Genomic DNA, 17,664 nt, shown 5'->3' on the forward strand with positions numbered 1-17,664 from the left:
AGTGGAACGTATCGCGGCCATTGCGGAAACACAACGGCCAAACACGGATGTATAAAACGCTGGATGGATAGAGGAGAGGGATCGGACGCAGAGCGACGAACACGGCAGCACAACGGCTGTAATGGGGACGCAGTGCACATGCATGGCGGGAACTGCGGTGGTGGCGCGCTTGCGCCGCATTTGCATTGCGGAGACAAAGGAAGTGCAAACAGGCCTGCTGGGATCAGTATCCACAGCTGGGCTGGTGCTGGCCGGCATTTATGTGTTTTGTATGCATCCGCGGTATGATCGCATATCGGATGCACATACCTTTGCGACCATGATGTGGCCATGCTGGGCACACATTATATCTGTTTTGCACGCTGTCCCGGTCCGCCGCCAAGCCGTGCCAACCCGTCGGTTGCGGATATCAGCGGATGACAGCGGATATGCAGCGCGTTGATTGTGTATGTCCTGTGTATGCCTTCAGTATGTGTTCAGGAAGTGATGCGGATCTCATCCGCATCAGGAATTTTCAGCTGCTCAAAAATCCTGGCTGCGGACATGCGTGCCTCTGCAGATGTTCACGGACGTGTTCGGATGTCGGCCGACTCATACAGAAATGTTACACAGATATTGCGGTTGTTTGGCGGATGTGGGCCACTTTTGTGCACATTCCATATGCAAATCCTCGTAACCGCCAGTGGGACAGGGCCCTAACAAGGGACGGTATGCATGGCTGAAAAAGAACACAGCATTCCGAGAAAATGCTTGCTACCTACAGTAAATCAGGGAGGTGGTTCCATCATGCTGTGTGGCCAGTGCAGGTACTGGGAATCTTGTTAAAGTTGAGGGTCACATGGATTCCAGTCAGTATCAGCAGATTCTTCAGAACAATGTTCATGAATCGGTGACAAAGTTGAAGTTGTGTCGGGGCTGGATCTTTCAACAAGACAATGAACCCTAAACACTGCTCAAAATTTACTAGGCATTCATGCAGAGGAACAAGTACAATGTTCTGGAATGGCTGTCTCAGTCCTCAGACCTGAATATTATTGAAAATCTGTGGTGTGATTTTAAGCGGGCTGTCCATGCTTGGAACCAGCAAACCTGAGATGTTTGTAAGAAGAAGGGTCCAAAATACATTCAACCAGAATCCAGAATCTGATTAGAAGCTATAGTACTCGTTTAGAGGTTGTTATTTCTGCAAAAGGAGGATCAACTAAATATTAATGTATTTTTTTTATGTTGGGGTGCCCAAATTTATACACCTACCTAATTTTGTTGAAAGGATTTTTGCACACTTCCTGTAAATTCTATAAACTTAATTTTACTTCTCAAATATCACTGTTTGTCTGCTATATGATATATTTAACTGAAATGGCTGATCCAACCAACCAATGATTTATAATGGAAAATCATGGAAATCATCACGGGTGCCCAAAGTTTTACATACAACTGTATATATGTATATATTATGTGTATATGTGAGTTTGTTAGTACTTAATTGGTTGCACAACGGAATGAACTCATCAATTTGTGGCAGAGCTGGGAGATATGGAAAATGTGTAGTTGAGGTGGTACTTGAGGACTGGTTTGAGAACCATTGCTCTCGAGAACAGACCCGGCACCTGTTTTAATAATACTACTACTACTACTACTACTAATAATAATAATAATAAGTCCCTTCGGTTGCTCCCTTGTTTTGTACTCGGGGTTGCCACAGCAAATCTGAGGTGGATCTGCATGTTTAATTGGCACACGTTTTACACCGGATGCTCTTCTTGTCTGTTTTAGCCATGAACACAGTAGATGGCAGTGTTCATGGCAGTGTGAGCAGCCACACATTTGCTAAAGGTGATGAATCACTTAGAAAACAGAATTTGGAGCTTTCAAATTGCCTTTTTTTTTATAAATGAAAAAAATAACATATTTACAAATACAGATTTATTTGTAAAACCCACCACACGTTTCAGTATATGGTTATACCGACCAACCAACCACTACTGACGTCAGGACACTAATCTTCCCATAATGCATTGTTGCATAATTGTCCAAACACTAAAACCTTCAAAATTAGTGCATTGCTTTAACCCCTTAAGCCCTAGAGCCTATTTCACCAATATCACATACCCATACATTATGATTTATTTCTGAGCTTATACAAGGTCAAAAATGCAAAAGTTTGGATCAGCTAAAAGACAGGTCCTAGGGGATGTTGTGGATGTAAAAAAAATGAAAGTAAATAATACTTGGTAGGAGTAAATGAGGTTTAACCCCCCCCCCCCCCCCCCCAAAAAAAGAATTCTGATTTATATCTTTATTTGCTTGGCGTTTCAGCTGTGGTTGGTTGATATGTGACTGAAGTAAATACTTTTGTAGAGGAGACTTTGCTTGACATTTTGATGTATAATAAGTGTATGTTGGTGTCAGCATTGGTTAGTTATGAGTGTTCAAATGTTCCAAAACAGTGCAAGTCCCCAAATTTGGGGACTCTAGGGTTTCAGAGGTTAAAGTAAAACATATCACTGATATTTCACTTTGTAAAATGACAGACATGATGTTAATTCCAATAACTTGTCTGGAATTAGTTTGTTTAAAATTATAACCGTAAGTCAAAACTGTCTGCCTGTGCATGACTCCAGTGAAATGACCGGCAGGTCTGTATGGCATGAAGACAAATTATATATTTTTTTGTTCTCTCCTTTCTCTCTGGTCACCAGGTTTCTTTTGCTGAGAGAAAGCTGATCTGAGACAGAAGTGCTGACTTGTGTCAGTAGCTGCCAAGTACTGAAGTCAGTACTGAAAGTTATCGGTTTAGCTTTTATCTGTAACTTCGTCTAATTATTTTTTAGGGATTTATCGGTTTAGCTTTATAAAAGTTAACTTTTCAGTTAGCAGATTAACATTTATTGAAGCTAAATTTTTGGTCAGCTGTGCCCACCACTGATCATTTGATAGACTCAGTGGTGAATTGATTGCTCAGGAACAGTACTAATTCATTATTTGGGATCAGTAAAGTTTTTCCATCTTTTGTCATCACCATTTCTTCTGTTTGAAGGCTCTTTCTCAAACTAGCAGGTCCACCAATTTAACTCCATTATGATGTCACAGAGACAAATGCCAAAATTCTAAAGCAGTCTCAGATTCACTGCTGAGAAAGGTGTAAAATGTGTACTTGAAAAAAAAAATCATGCCTCCTTAAAATTGTCTCTCTTATATAATTAATTTGTAGTTGAGACTTTCTAACACAAACGGCCATGTTTCTGTTTTTATAAATGGATTATTTTGGAATCTTGATAGGTTTTAAAAAATGCATGAGCTCATAGTCTTGAAAAGTAATGATAATAATAAAATAATACATTATTGAGCACCCCCCCCCCCCCCAAACACACACATACACATGGTATCACTTTCAGGAGATACCAAGGCACAACATATTGGCTAATCAAATCAACATTATGGGTAATTTTGCCTAAACCTCCCTTGGTGAGGATTTTAAATGGGCTTTATCATTAAGAGCCTGTGAAGTCTCCAGAGGGAAGGTTAAACACTGTTCATTTTGCTCTCTGTAATGATTTGCTTTATGGAAATCAGGTGATTATTTGTGAATAATCAGAACTGCTGCTTCAAAGCGAGGAATGGTGATGACTCGTACGCACGATTCCTGTTTAATCCATTAGGCAGTGATGAGTACAGCTGTCTCATTTTTGTGTGCAGGCCCTCAGCTTTGGAGAAAGTTTGTTCCTGAAATTCCGCTGCAGTCAAATAACACACGAGCAGCCAGGGACTGTTTAAGTAATGAGGTGAATTCACGATTGCATCATCTATCACTTGGTGCTCTGAGCTCCTCAGCCCCACTCCACCATCCTCACGCTCACTCCACAAAGCTGATTTGTCTTTTGCTGCAAAGAATCTTGATAATGAGTGCCTTCATGTGACATTTTTGAACCATGGCGGAAGAAACGGAGAGCAACTAGAAGGTCAGCAGTGTTCTGTACTAACTGGGCTGTGCATTAACACCACAAGCCCGTGTGCAAGTGCTAAGCGCGTATCCCCTCACACCTGTTACTGCGGTCCACACAAGTGCGGCAGCACTACAAGTGATCAAAGCTTTTCCTCTCATCATTTCATTCTTGACATTTTAAAAGCTGAGCCATTCAGAGGTCACCATGAGGAAACTGTTTCGGTACTATGCTGTTTGTCCTCGACGGTGCACCAATATATTGGTGTCACCAATATATTATATGGTAACTGGGAAGTGCAAACCATTTTTCTGTGAGATGACACCGTTTACAAAAGCAAAAAGAAATGCACATTTAGAAAACAAATTTACAAGTTGAGAAATGCATTTTAAAAAGTAAAAAAAAAAAATGGTTTTGGAAATTAAAATGACAAAAGTAAAAATAAATTTACTATTGGAAAATAACATTTTTTCTTTTGTAAATTTGTTTTGGAATATAGACATTTGTTTGGCACTTCCCAGCCACCCCAGTAAACAGTTAAATAATGTTTTTCTATGTTAATAATTTCTAGTTTTATTTTGAAACAAATCTAATCTAATCCATTATCATTTTATGCCACACTATATTCTCTGCAATACAATCATTAAAATACTGCTGTTTTGTTTGGCACTTCTTCACATATATTTTAATTTTAAAACGGCAAAGATTGCTTACTGTGTGGCGGAAACAGCAGATCAGAGATTTTGAAGCATGGGACTAAAATGTATCATGTGTGTCGTGTCCAAGTTGTGCATATATTTTCCGTTTTTTTGTCATCACCAGACTGGTGTCAGTTTCTCACAGCAGAATTTCTGGAATACACTGCATGCCTAACTGAAATGTGCTGACGTGGTTCTGCTAGACAGCAAACCACAAATTTATGATATGATGATAAATACCTGCAAGAGTCACCCGGTAATTTATAGACCAGACCACAGTCAATTTATTTTGCAGTGTTTCGAAGATTAGGATGAATATTCTGTGTGTTCAGCAACTGTAAATGTAAAATGCAGTGAATGTCTGTAACATCAGTATTTTGTGCACAAGTGTCTGAGTTTCTCCTGAGCTGCTGTGATCATACCCACATCCAGTGTTTAATCCTTTGAGCCCTCATGGTACTTTCTTGAATTTGCCAAATCTTAAGACGCTCCCCTTTTAAGATAGTTTAAGTGTCATGCCCATGTGTTGCATATCAAAATGTTTAGAACAATCTCAAGATTTATGAATGTGAGACATATTTGTCTGGCGCACTGTGTAAAGTTATGATCTATTAATAGAAACTAGACAGTTACCTGCACCAGGGTGGGTTTGATTCAGAGACTGAAATGAAAGCATACTCAACAAAGCTATCACTTGCCACCTATCCCGGATTTCAGAGAACTGTTAGGGTGCAACTAAAGCTGCCTCAAGAAGAGACGGCTGCTGTTATTTATTACTACTATTACTGCTATGCTACTGCTACTATTACTTGCATAAATGACATCAACCTTTAAGCACACTTACAATTTCAGGTTTTTTGGTGCTGTATTCATAAAACTATTGTTTTTGTGGTTTGGTGTGTGTGTGTGTGTTTGAAGCATTTGATAAGTTCCACAATGTGTAGTCTTATTACTTAATGTTGAGAGCAATATGACAAAGCTGCGGACCAGAAATCTACTTTGATGAGTTCTGCGAGACATCTTTTTCAGGTTTCCATTATGTTATATATGTAGCATAGCACCCTGGAAACATAGGACCCTTTTTTTTAATTCCCATTTTGTGCCATATAAGTCTGGGAAACACAGGGTCCTGATATCTCTGGACTCTGAAACTGAAGCCCCGTCACACATAGCAAGAATGTGCAGGAACCAGCTCGACACAGCAAATATTGGAGGTGGACATTATTATTTGTGGCATGTGTAGGTCATCCCAGCAGGCTTTGCTGTGCCAGATCCAGCTCGAGGTTCCCTTGTATGCACTCAAATAATTTCAGATCCTGTTTTGCCACCATCAGAATAATGTAAATTGCAGTCAGATGATGCTCAGACTGCAAATGGACCAGCGTCGGATAGGTGTCCCATCCCGACGGCACCCAGAGGGTTTTGACCATGTGCAACACACTCAGGCTGCCGGCCAATTGGGACCAACTGCGTGGACTCTTGCAGATGGATGTCAGAATGTTTTTGAACTGCACCTGGACACTTTTCGGATGTGGGCCGAATCGTCATTCTGACACCATTCGGCGTCATTCTGGCTGACTATGTCTGACAGGGGTATAAGGATTAACCCCAGTTGCAGACATCATCAGAGGTACAGAAAGAATATAAGATAACATAGCTGTTTGCTTCTTTACTTGTTTTTGGCCATGACAGAAATATGTCCTCTATTATGTATGCTTCTTTTCAGAAATACAAAAACATTTTCACTTTGGAGGTTTATGAGTCCTGTGTGCACTGTTTGCTACCAAGCAGAAACATTTCTATTTTACCCTCCTGCTTCACTGGGAGCCTGCATGGAATCCCAGAACATAGTCATAGCTCAACTTGGTGCATGCTGGGGTGCAAGTATTTACCTCAGTTATAGTTAGCCTGAAATATATAGTGGAGTTCAGGGAACATTATCACAGTTGTCCCACATATGGTGTTTACTGCAAGTGTGGAGAAATGAATTTATTGTTCATGCACAGCAAAGCATCTCTCGTTCATTAGCATAGTCCCTGACCTGGACTCAAACAAGGTCGTTGTCTGTGAGCAATGAGTAAGATGTCATTAGGCGGTTACAGCTGTATAAAAACAAAATGCTGTTTGCCACTCCAGAAGAAATTGCACCACCTTTTCATCACCTCTTTCCATCCTCAACACTGTGAAAAGGTTAGCTTCTGTGTTTATGTGATTGTGAAACAAATGATTAAAAAAATAAAGTAATTTTGATTAGGACGTGTGATCATTGAGTGCTCACATGACGCTTTCTCCATATGAAAGTGGTTTTCTTTTTTAACAGATATAACGTCTTTGAGCAGACATGTTGCTTAAATGGGGAGAAATTCCATTTTTCGGCTTTAATGAAAAGCACCAGTGGGCTAATTTGTACCTATGTGCTCTATACACCACAATATAAATAGACAAGTAAATATACATCTGTGTATAACAGGGTTTCTGACTTCATCATGTGATGCGGAAGCAAACCGGAAGTGACTTTGCCATGACCCAGAGAATACATAATTCCAATTGTGGAAATCCGTGACAAGCTAATGCATCCTAATCCTGGCTGAAGACAGACGCGGGCTGTGTGTGTAAGAAATATCTCTTTGCTTTTTCTGCCTCATCCACCGGCGCGGCTCCACCTGAAGCCCGGAGCGTCAGCGCAGTTCCATCGCGCGGCTTTACCGAGGCCCGAGGCGTCAGCGCACATCCACCGGCGCGGCTCCACCTGAAGCCCGAGGCGTCAGCGCAGTTCCACCGGCGCGGGCTCCACCTGAAGCCCGAGGCATCAGCGCACATCCACCGGCGCGGCTCCACCTGAAGCCCGAGGCGCCAGCGCACATCCACCGGCGCGGCTCCACCTGAAGCCCGTGGCGTCAGCGCAGTTCCACCGGCGCGGCTTTACCGAGGCCCGAGGCGTCAGCACACATCCACCGGCGCGGCTCCACCTGAAGCCCGAGGCGTCAGCGCAGTTCCACCGGCGCAGCTCCACCTGAAGCCCGAGGCGTCAGCGCAGTTCCACCGGCGCGGCTTTACCGAGGCCCGAGGCGCCAGCGCGGAGTTATCTGACCATGGGTCCGAAGAAGGCACTGACGGCGGAGGAGGGAGACGATATCAAGAAGTCCCTGGACTTTTTGTCTGAGGAAATTTCTGTGGTTAAAATGCAGCAGAAATCCATTATGGAGCTGGTGGAAGAAGTGAAGGCTCTCCGGATCCAGAATGCCGAGAAAGACCGGCGTCTGGTGTACCTGGAGAACCGTGTTGCGGAGTTGGAACAGTACACAAGGATGAACGACGTTATTATTACAGGAATTCATATTAAACCTCGATCCTACGCACGGGCGGTGTCAGAAGACAGCGGAGGGGAGGCCAGTGAGCAGGAGGCCAGCTCAGTGGAACAACAGGTGGCTGACTTCCTGCAATCTAAAGGTATTCAGATGGACTGTAATAACATTGAAGTGTGCCACCCCCTGCCCAGGAGAGAGGATGGAGACAAGCGAGCAGTTATAATGAGGTTTGTCAACAGAAAACATAAAATGGCATTGTTAAAACAGGGACGGAAACTCAAAGGAACAAACGTATTCATCAATGAACATCTGACCAAAAGAAATGCAGACATCGCCAGGAAAGCTCGTTTCTTAAAAAAGCAGGGAAAAATTCAACAGACATGGACATCCAACTGCAAAACATTTATCAAATTGAATGGAACACCAGAACAAGCGAAGGTTATGGTAATCAGGAACATCGAGGATCTGGACAAATATGACCAATAAGGTATGAGGACACAAACACATCACAACACCATGACACAGACCAGAGGAACCTATTCATCTACTACATCATCTACATCTGGAGACAAGAAGGATATAACTCAAAGGATTGCTGATCATGGAAAAGTAGAACTGAGAACATTTAAATACACAGACCACAATGTACTGGACTTGGAGCACGATATAGACCCGGACAATAATTTCTTCTCAAATATCAATGACAGTTGTTGCTATTATACAGATGAACAGTTTAATCGGATCATTAGAACGGATAACAAATTATCAATAATCATTTCAACAGCAGAAGTCTATATGCAAACTTTAACAACATTAAAGAATATTTAAGTCAGTTTAAAAAAATATTTAACATAATTGCTATATCAGAAACATGGATCAATGAAGATAAAGGAATGGATTTTGAACTGGATGGATATGAATTTAATTGTGTAAACAGAAAAAATAAGAGTGGAGGAGGAGTGGCTGTGTATGTGGATAAGAACATGGATTATAAAATAGTAGACAATATGACAACTGTGATTGATAACTTATTAGAATGTATAACTATTGAAATATGTGAAGAAAAAAGCAAAAATGTATTAGTCAGCTGTATATATAGAGCACCAGGATCTAGTATTGAAACATTCACTGACTGTATGGGAAAAATGTTCTCAAAAACTAATCAAAAAACTGTGTTCATTTGTGGTGACTTAAATATTGATCTGCTCAATCCAAATAAGCATGAAATAACAGATGAATTTATCAGTATAATGTACAGTATGAGTTTATATCCAAAAATCACCAGGCCAAGCAGAATTACATCCCATAGTGCCACCTTAATTGATAATATATTCAGCAATGATATTGAGAATAACACTGTGAGTGGATTATTAATCAATGACATTAGTGATCATCTACCAGTTTTCATCATTTATAATAGAAACCATCGGCGGAATCAGCCAGAGGAGAAAATAAAATACAGGCGAGTGCGGACAGAGGAAAACATGAACACACTAAAGAAGGATTTACAGGAGCAAAACTGGGAAAAGGTATACAGTGAAAGTGATGTTGATAGTGCATATGAAACTTTTTTACAAATATTTACATCATTATATGATAAAAATTGTCCAATTAAACAAGACTACAGAAAACAAAAAATCCAAGCTCGACCATGGATGACGAAAGGGTTACGAAATGCATGTAATAAGAAAAATACACTGTATAGAGAATTCATAAAACTAAAGACTAAAGAGGCAGAAAATAGATATAAGAAATACAAAAATAGATTAACTAATATTATACGGGTATGTAGGAAGGAATATTATAGTAACATATTATATAATAACAAAAACTATTAAAGGAATATGGGATATATTAAATAGCATTATCAAAAATGGTAATAAAAAACAGAGTTACCCTCAGTATTTCATTGATAATAATGTCAAGAAGGAAAATAAGGATGAGGTAGTCAACGGTTTTAATAATTTTTTGTAAATATTGGACCAAGCTTGGCAGAAAAAATTCCCGATTCCCAACCTGAGGATTGGGATAATAATCTGATAGAAAGAAATCCCTGTTCAATGTTCCTCACAGCAGTGGATGGAAATGAAATTATAGACATTGTGAATAATTGTAAATATAAAACATCTACCGATTTAAATGAAATTGATATGGTGGTGGTAAAACAGGTCATTGAATGGATTGTAGAACCATTAACATACATCTGTAACTTATCATTTCAAACCGGTAAATTTCCCAATCAAATGAAAATAGCTAAGGTTGTGCCGCTGTATAAGACTGGGGATAGACACCACTTCACAAATTATAGACCTGTTTCTTTGCTTCCACAATTTTCCAAATTATTAGAAAAGTTATTCAATAATAGATTAGACAAATTAATAAATAAACATAAATTACTTACTGATAGTCAATATGGATTCAGAGCACATAGTTCAACATCACTTGCATTAATAGAATCAGTTGAGGAGATTACAAACGCCATAGACCACAAATTACATTCAGTTGGAATATTTATAGACCTTAAAAAGGCTTTTGATACAATCAATCATGACATATTAATCAATAAACCTGAACAGTATGGGATTAGGGGGTTGGTGTTGCACTGGGTGAGAAGCTACTTAAGTAACAGAAAACAGTTTGTGAAGTTGGGGGAATATACATCATCATGCTTGGACAATGCTTGTGGCGTCCCACAGGGGTCAGTATTGGGTCCAAAACTGTTTCTAATTTATATAAATGATGTTGTCAATGTTTCCAAAATATTAAAATTAGTAATATTTGCAGATGACACAAGCATTTTTTGTTCGGGGGGGATTTGCAGGAGTTACTGAGGAGGATCAGTATAGAAATGGGAAAATTGAAAATATGGTTTGACAGAAACAAATTATCATTAAACTTAAGTAAAACAAAATACATGTTATTTGGCTATTGTAATACAGACATACAGGTTCAGTTACAAGTCGAGGGGGTAGATATTGAAAGGGTACATGAAAATAAGTTTCTGGGGGTGATAATAGATGATAAGATAAACTGGAAGACTCATATAAAACATATACAAAGTAAACTGTCAAGAAGCATTTCAGTTCTAAACAAAGCGAAACATATTCTGGACCACAACTCACTCCGCATTCTTTACTGCTCACTGGTTTTACCATATTTACAGTACTGTGCAGAGGTATGGGGTAATACTTATAAAGGTACAACACAATCACTATCAGTAATGCAGAAAAGAGCTATAAGAATTATTCATAATACTGGCTATAGAGATCATACAAATCCACTATTTTTACAATCCAAATTCCTAAAATTCACAGACTTGGTTCATTTTCAAACAGTACAAATTGTGTATAAAGCAATAAACAATTTACTTCCAGCAAATATTAAAAATATGTTTTTTAACAGATCAGGGGATTACAGTCTGAGGGGGAAATTTAATTTAAAGCATCAGTGGGCACGAACAACATTAAAAGGTTTCTGTATTTCTGTCTGTGGGGTGAGGATGTGGAACAGATTGGGAGTGGGGCTCAAGCAATGTCCAAGCATGAACCAGTTCAAACAGCGGTACAAAAATATGTTTTTTTCTAGGTATAGGGAGGAGGAAGGGTAATGAGGGTTAGGGTGTTTTTGTTTTTTGCTTCGGCTTGTAAATATATAGTATTTTGTATGTAAGTAGGTATGTGTAGGTGTATATTTATGTTTGTGTATATATATGTGTATATATGTGTATATATGTATATGTGTATATATGTGTATGTATATGTGTATGTATGTTGATGTGTGTATGTATATATATATGTGTGTATGTGTATATATATGTATATATATATATATATTGATATCGGTTTAGGTGTGTAGGAATCTATGTGTATATGTGGCAAAGGGTATTACTGGTTGTGGGGAAGAAGGGGTAGGGATAAATAAGCTGATGCTTCACCCTACCCCTTTTCGGACATGTTGGGTACACAGTAGGAACTTTTTTGTTGTTGTCTTTACTGATCTATCTTGTAATTGTTGTTGTATCAAATGTTCGAAATAAACAGTTTCATTCATTCATCATTTGATTTCATGCCGATCAATCACATATGTTTTGCTGATCAATATATGTTGTAGATCATCCATCTCGGCCTCTTGGTTGTTGAGTTATACAAAAAAAAAAGCATTTTTTGTACCAGGTTTTCCTTGACCTTGCCCTTTGATCAAACAACTCCAAAATCTAATAACCTATTGATATTTATCCAAGTAATATTCCCACCAAGTTTGATCTATCTAGGATTTGTAATTGTTGCAATATACAAAAAATAATAAATAAATGTCCTTTGTCCCATGTTTTCCTTGTCCTTTGAACAAATGGCTACAAAATGAACTCACCTCTCGCTGTCTGTCTGTCTGTCTGTCCAAACCACCTCTAGATATCTACCAAAGTAATTTTAGCATCAAGTGTGAAGGAAATCCAACAAGCCTTTTTTGAGTTATCTTGTCCAGTGAGACACATGCTAGTGAAAACAATACCCCACTGTTGCTAACGTAACACAATCGGCCAGCCCACTTTTGTTTCTTTTAGTTGCTCCAATACTGTGTGCTGTATTTTTTTTTTTTTTGGAGATGCATTGATGTTCAAGTGCAGTTCTTATGTGGAAGTGATGAATTTAGAGAGATTTCATAGCTGATAAACACACAATTGTGAGACCATTTGTAATTTGTCTTTTCTGACCTGATGCAATTGTGTGTTTTGTCAACAGCTGCCTGAGAGTGAGACGTGGGAGTTCACCTCTCACTCTGCCAGCCAGCATGGATATTTCACTGCTACCAAATTGGCCCTTTGTCTTGCATTATTCTCTGTTATGGCGCACCGGTGGCTTGTGCAGCAAACGAGCCCGTACATTTCACACACCCTCAGCAGCGGCGATGATAACTTTTGGCACTAGGGGATCTGGGATAAACGGGTAAAGACTGAAACCTGCCATAACGCCCTGACTGGCTGCGTAAATCCTTCTGACGTGATTTACTGAGGAGTCGGGCTGTGTTAATTTTATCATAAACCAATCACTGATTCATTTCACATCCTGTTTCACCAACCGTGATGCTGCTCACAGGTGTTAATCATCATGATTAGACTTATCATATTAAATTAAACATCCCTCGCATTACATATTGACACGCTGGTCTGTTGTGGAAGGATAGATACCTCAGGAGGCAAGAAGTTTGCAGTTATTCAATCTCTCTGCATCCTGCCTCCTGGTTGTTTATCTTCCATTATGCTGGATTTTATTAAAAATGCTTGTGGGAATGTGTGCAAGGTCTGCCCTCGCTCTGGTAGCTTCTCCTGTGGGATTTTTGATGAGGAGGAGCATTTCATTTTCTGTGTTCTCACAAGCGAGCCTGATGGCTTTGGCCAGTGCTTGTTATTAGCAATCCTAATGACGACTAAATATATGAAACCTCTTGCCAAGGCTTCCTGGTTTGGTGGCTCTGCACTTCCCTCCAGAGACTCCTGAGAGACTGACTACTGCCTTCTGCTGCTTTGATTAAACTTTCATACGGCAGTGAACCACACATCCACCGGGGACTTGGTCACCGCCTCACTCGCCCTCCTATTGTTTACCCTAGTGAAATCGGAGAGGGTATCTGATGTGCACCAAATGAAACTGCTGGAGGAAAAAGAGCTTTTCTTTGCAGAGTCTCTGCAACAAATGCAACTACACAATAGTTTGGTGTGAGTAAGCAGCGCAGTGTGTTTCAGGTTGGTATAAAGTGGGCTTGGCGTGTAGCTTTAGCCATTACACGGTGACAGGATTTCTGTCTGCTGCTCAGTAATTCCTGTGAGCTGGACTCGTTGACTTTTTAATGCAGGTTGCCGGCTTCCGCTGACACCTCCTTCGATTAGTTTCAGTTCCTGAATGTATTTGGTAACATTTCCAAATTATTGCCACGTATTGGGCTGCATCGTGTCTGAAGTAAACAGTTGGTGTAAGCCTAATTTTGTTTTCCAAGAAAGTGCCTAAGAGTACACTTTGCATCTATCGATTGCTCCAGACAAACCTGCACATGACTTCCTGCTTTTGTTCGAAGTGCGTGTTGTTTGTTGGGCATTCTGTAGCCTCTACTGTTGCCATTAGCACATGGTGGATTGTATTGACGGCCTGTCAAGCCTCAAGCAGTAGAGGGTTAGCACTCTGTGCTAAACGGCTGAAGTAAAGTCGGGATGTGATGGTGAGTTAGTTCCCACTTAGGGCCTTTTTCCCACTGCGTAATAGAGTTCTGCTAATGTTGAGAGTGGAAGCTCGTTTATCTGAAGCCCAGGTTTCCAAACAACCACTGAAGCACAAGATTAGTATCACACTCACTCACCTCTGTGTTCAAAAGCAAAACAAGATTACCACAAGGTGATAGTGTTGTGCAGTGAAGCAGAGCATCTAGATACCTAGTATTTAGTGAAGGTATTAATCAGTTAGGGTATTATTAATTGTTTTGGTCTTTGGATAAGAATATAAAACAGAAAACACTCATAAATCTTACAACTCTTAGTGAATATCATAATTTATGACTCGAATAGCATGTCTAATGCAGCCCGTCACTAACAGGTGCCACTCAGCATCACATCAGACCTGTTCCTGGCCATGCTGGACTCCTCCAGTGCTGCCTCTTGTCAACAGTCCTGTTCATCATGTTCACAGATAGGACTTCAAAGTGCAGTCAGGGATCTGAGGGTGTCCTGTTTAGTAACCTTAAAATAACATTTCTGCTTTGTGGAGATGTTGTGGTTCTGTTGGCTTCATCAGACAGTGACCTCCGATGTGCAAAGGGCAGGTGCTGAGTGTGGATCGACTGGGATGAGAGTCGGCACCTTCAAATCTGAGACTGTGGTCCTCTGTCTGAAAACAGTGGATTACCCCCCCCCAGGTCAGGGGAGAGTTATTGCCTCATGTTTAGGAGTTTAAGTCTCTCAGGGACTTGTTCCTAAGTGGGGGTACGTTGGAGTGTGAGTTTGATAAATGGATTTGGACTGCGTCTGAGCTGAACCAGAAGGAAAGACTATTGATTTAGTCGTTGATTTATGCTCCTGTGGTCATGAACTTTTGGTAATGATCAAAAGAGTGAGATTCCTTCATGGAGTATCTGGTGAAAAGCTTGAATATTTGGGAGGGACTCTGAGTAGAGCTGCTGTTTCTTCGCATCGAAGAAGCCAGCTGAGGTGATTCAGGCATCTGGTGAAGATGCCCCTGGTCATTTACCAAGGGAGATCTTCCAGGCACATCCAACTGGGAGGAAGCTTCGAGGAACACCCAGTACACACTGGAGTGACTATATTTCAAAGGTGGTTTGGGAACACCTCGGATCCCCCAGGAAGAGATGGATGACTTGGCCAAAGACAGGAATGTGCAGCATGAGTTGCTTGGTGTTTTGCCATTGTAACCAATAAAATATGATGATGTGTCACGGAAGACTGCCACTTTACTTTTGGCGTGTAGTGCATTGATTATTTTCAAAAAGATGCTTCCTCTGGTCTCCCCCATTACACCCCCAAGAAATGGTTTCAATCAGAAAAGGTGTTGTTTCATACTGAGCAGAAACAAAAGGTTTAGAGATGGGCACTCAGATGGATAGGCTGAAAACATAATCCCCCCAGCTTCATTGAGCAGGGGCATAAAAATGGATGACAGTGAGAAAATTGATGAACTTGTCTTGCCAATATCATTGTTTAACACAACCTTTTCTGTGAGGACAGACTGTTTTGTTGAAGTAGCCCATTCTTGTTTGACTGCAGTGACACATGACACTGTTGATCTTTGTCTGAAATGTTAATATTTTGTTTTCACTCTGTTGTTTTTAACCTATTAGTGCGTCTGTGTGCACTGAGGCTCGGTGGATTATCCGCTTGACCGATAACCAGAACAAGTATTCACCACTTTCCCTTTTTCACTTATGTTTTGTCTACTCTGACTGCCGACTAAATAAATACCTTTGAGTTGACAGCTCGGAGACAAGCCATCTCAGGGAGAGATAAGTGCAGGGAAAAGTAGACATGCTGAAAAAGCAGAGCCATAAGCCGCAGTCCCGCAGCCTCAGTGAAATGTTCCGAATGAGCCCCTCCTCTGCAGCGTTAAATTTAAACCGACTCCTGCTGCACACTGGGTTAGCGTTCGTGCTGAGTCATACAGAGGGCAAAAAGATGCTCATTTCCTGATCTTATGAAATTAAATTATAAAACTGTAAACCTAAGTTGTGCTGTTTTTACATTTGTGAATATTTTTTTATTTGTACAGGAAAGGTCAGGTCCGGGAGTAGTGCCACGTCCCCCGCACTATGGAACCAACTTGGCTCTTGAATGGCAAGGAAGATAATTTGTCTAGATATTTGTCCATCCCCACCTCTTAAAGATAATCATCTGTCTGCCACAGTCAGATTAAATGACGGTGTCCTTTGGCCTTCTCCAGCCGATGGGGTCTTCAATACTGAGGCACCTGCTTGCCGGATCAATTCCACAGAAATGTGCCACCTGTAAATTCAGTTGCTTGAACATGATTTGGAAAGGCACCTGTTTACTTATAAGGTCCACAGTTGTGCATGTCGGAGCACAAACCAGTCATGAAGTCAGAGTAGTCATCTGCAGACCTCTGACACCAGATTGTCTTGAGACACAAATCTGGGGAAGGGTACAGAAACATTTCTGCTGCTTTGAAAGTTCCAATGAGCACAGTGGTCTCCATCATCGATAAATGGAAGAAGTTCGGATCCACCAGGACTGTTCCTAGGGCTGGTCTCCTATCTAAACTGAGTGATCGAGAGAGAAGGGCCTTAGTCAGGGAGGTAACCAAGAACCCAATGGTCAATCTGGCAGACCTCCAGCATTCCACTGTGGAGAGAGGAGAACCTCTCAGAAGGACAACCATCTCTGCAGCAATCCACCAATCAGGCCTGTATTCAGATTCAGATTCATAAGCCACTCCTTACTAAAAGGTACATGGCAGCCCACCTTGAGTTTGCCAAAAAGCACCTGATAGACTCTCAGACCATGAGAAACAAAACTGTCTGGTCTGATGAATCAAAGATTTAAGTCTTTGGTGTGAATGTCAGGCATCATTTTTGGAGGAAACAGGCACCATCCCTACAGTGAAGCATGGTGGTGGCAGCATCATGCTGCAAGGATGTTTTTCAGCAGCAGGAACTGAGACACTAGTCAGGATTGAGGGAAAGATGAATGCAGCAATGTACAGAGACATTCTGGATGAAAACCTGCTCCAGAGTGCTCTTGACCTCAGACCCTCAGCACATGGCTAAGATATCAAAGGAGTTTTTCATTTTCCATTTATTTTTCAATTTATTTTCATTTATATAGCTCCATATCACAACAGAGTTGCCTCAAAGCGCTTCACACAGGAAAGGTCTAACCTTAGCAACCCCCAGAGCAACAGTGGTAAGGAAAAACTGAGGAAAAGTGGTAAGGAGTGGCTTCAGGACAACTCTGAATGTCCTTGAGCGGCCCAGCCAGAGCCCAGACCTGAATCTGATTGAACATCTCTGGAGAGATCTGAAAATGGCTGTGCACCGACACTCCCCATCCAACCTGATGGAGCTTGAGAGGTGCTGCAAAGAAGAATGGGCAAAACTGCTCAAATGTAGGTGCACCAAGCTTTTGGCATCATATTCAAGAAGACTTGAGGCTGTAATTGCAGCCAAAGGTGCATCAACAAAGTATTGAGCAAAGGGTGTGAA

The 17,664-nt window shown here is 40.8% G+C and overlaps 1 protein-coding gene and 2 long non-coding RNA genes across 8 annotated transcripts in view; 2 read left to right on the plus strand and 1 right to left on the minus strand.

Moving 5' to 3' along the window:
* cadm1a (cell adhesion molecule 1a) overlaps window positions 1-17,664 on the plus strand; it is a 1,471,967-nt gene that overhangs the window by 345,553 nt on the left and 1,108,750 nt on the right. The window lies entirely within an intron of this gene.
* LOC117516939 overlaps window positions 1-17,664 on the minus strand; it is a 777,663-nt gene that overhangs the window by 288,307 nt on the left and 471,692 nt on the right. The window lies entirely within an intron of this gene.
* LOC117516938 lies at window positions 3,513-17,343 on the plus strand. The gene is made up of 3 exons (XR_004562585.1): window positions 3,513-3,524; window positions 16,892-17,012; window positions 17,334-17,343. It is a non-coding gene; the product is annotated as an uncharacterized LOC117516938 (long non-coding RNA).

The sequence above is a fragment of the Thalassophryne amazonica genome, chromosome 9 (genome assembly GCF_902500255.1).
Source record: "Thalassophryne amazonica chromosome 9, fThaAma1.1, whole genome shotgun sequence".
NCBI lineage: Eukaryota > Metazoa > Chordata > Actinopteri > Batrachoidiformes > Batrachoididae > Thalassophryne > Thalassophryne amazonica.